Source organism: Macrobrachium nipponense, chromosome 32, assembly GCF_015104395.2.
Source record: "Macrobrachium nipponense isolate FS-2020 chromosome 32, ASM1510439v2, whole genome shotgun sequence".
NCBI lineage: Eukaryota > Metazoa > Arthropoda > Malacostraca > Decapoda > Palaemonidae > Macrobrachium > Macrobrachium nipponense.
Window position 1 is genome coordinate 31,614,276 of NC_061094.1, and position 2,708 is coordinate 31,616,983.

Below are 2,708 nucleotides of genomic sequence, written 5' to 3' on the forward strand. Positions count from 1 at the left end.
TAGTTCAACTATTCCTGAGACTCAGAGGGAGTAAACCTTGCTGACATTGCTCCACCCTATGTTATGTTTTGTACTATAGTGCGTTTACTTTTCTAAGATCGCTGTGGTGTGGCTTGTACAGATATCATACGTTGCCAATTTTCATGCTATGGTAATCATATTAGCTTCACGGAGTCTATTGAAATAGTTTCATTTCTTGAAATGTGGTTCTTTGTTTGCGTCAGATGTTTTGAATATATCTGATTTCGTATAATCTTCGTTAAAACCTCGGTTTCATTAATGAAAATGAAGATATGGCATATTTTTTCTCCGGCGATGCCAGATCTGAGTTTAGGGGACCTATGATTTTTAAGAGGACTTAAAAGGTCATGGTCAATATCATTAAAGGATACTCGCCCTCGATCACCCACTGTGAAAAGTATGAACAGCCCAGAACAAGTAACTCCCGTAAACGTCTTCACCCACCACCTGAGGCCAAGGAAATAGTCTATAATTTCCTGAAATACTTCATTTTATAAAAAAAAAAAAAAAAAAAATTAAAAAAATAAAAATTCATGAAAGTCCTGAAACTGATGTTTCGATTGCTATCCAGAGAACATCTGAAGCAACAAAAGTGTCAGAAATGACTATTCGTAGACTTAACAAGGAAGCAAGAGAGGCGGGAAATATAGTGGAATCTCCAGTGTTTAAAAAAAGAAAAGGGAAGTGAGTCCTGTGACTGACTTGGATGATTTTGATGAAAATGTTTCTGAGGGCATAATAGATCGATTGACTTATGAATTTATGTCTCAAGTCCAAACACCAGAGCCAACAGCCCATTCAGCGTATCTATAATTATAGATAGAGAAAGAAGGAATAGCTAATTAGAATTAGGAACGAAAAAAAAAAAAAAAATTTAACAGGGAAGAAGCAAACCCTTTCCCTCGACTTCCAAGGTCTAAAACGAATCCTCCTAAGAAGGATTATATCTGCGGGAAGTATTTAATGGGACTTGCATACCCGTAGATATGACAACTCTGCCTTTTCTACCTGGCCCCACCCTAGCGATCTTAGAAAAGTAAACGCACTATAGTATTCTTAAGACTTGATCCATGTATCTATGAACCAAATTTAACCACTAGGATTAGTTGTTTTTTTTTACCTTCAATTTAGTGGCACACTTGTTCTTTGATATTGTACATAAGTTCGAGCAGTGGTTCGGTGCCATGCAGCCAGTGAGAACTTGTAAATTTTGTTCTCCTGATTACCTTTTAGAGTTATATTTGTAACTGCACAGATTACGTTTACCTTCAATCCTTCTGAAAGTAATGTTAGAGGTTTCTATTAAAGGTATATTCTATTCATTTTTCTGATAAACAGTGGCATTTTTTAGTAGAGCCAGTGCTTTGCTAGATTTCCCCAAATTAAAAATCATACGCCCCGGCCTGGCCTGTGGCATAATGAAAAAAATTCACTCCGTAATTTTTGTTCTACTGATGACCTTCCAAAGCATACACATACCACAGTGAACAAACCAATAATAAAACAACCACAAAATGGACATCACGGCACTGACAAGATGAACTATCTTTTCCTTCTGCATAACAGTGTCTTCTGCTGTGAGTATAAATGGAACTTTTGGAGTTGTCTCAAAAACTGTGCAAATGTGAAATCAACTATATTAAGCATGAAATTGGCCAGTAAGGTCATTATAGATTAAAAAAATAAATCGAACTCAGTGAAAAAGTCAAACATTGTTTGGCAAATAGTATGCTGAGTTTCTGTAGCAGAGGAGAATGATGAAGAGAGGTTAATTTTTTAGATTCTAAGTCCCGAACAGCTTCTCTTGCTTGCATGGATTTCCAGGAACACTTGTAATTTTGTTACCACTTATTGTTTTAAAAATGGAGTTTTTTTGTTGCAAGTTAAAATGGCAGCAGTGTTGTTGTCTTTTAAGCTTATATGGTAAAATGAACCGTGTTCACAAACTACTTCCATTGCACGTACAGGCTCAACCGATAAACTACACTGAGATTTGTGAAACAAGTAAGCATACTAAGTAATGTAAATAAACTCTGGCACATAATAAGCATATAAATATTTCACTCTGAATATCCTCGATTGTGTATCAAAACCACACCCTAAGACTGTTCACCATTACACCTCGGTTCCATAATAATTAATTCGATATAATGCCGTTTTTTATAAAGCATGAAACTTTGCCGGTAAAAATTTGGTTTCATTGATTTAGTTTAAGTTCCTCATTCTAAGGCAATGAATACATAAAAAATATTGCTGTTAACACGTGATTTCCTGCTTATCTAAACTCTACGCAACAACAGTCATTTTAATAGGATATACGTAGTATGTTGTTTCCCCTCTTATCAGTCTGTAAGTTTAAAGAACATACAGTTCTTTAAACGTATAATCAGCAATACTCGTGAATGAATGTGCTGGCAGGAAGATATGAAAAGTGATGCAAGCCAACTAACGTGGTAACCAAATTAAACATTTTTGCATTACAGGTTTGTGGAGATTTTACTGACGTTTATGGTGAATTCACGGGTCCTCGTTTTCCACGGAAATATCCAAATTACCAAAACTATGTTTAAAAATTGTACACTGGCTATCCTATAAAGATAACTTGTCAAGATTTCTTTTTGCACAGAAGAAATTGCCTGGGCAGTGTTTACAGGACTTTATGACGATTAAAAATTCTGATAATTTGA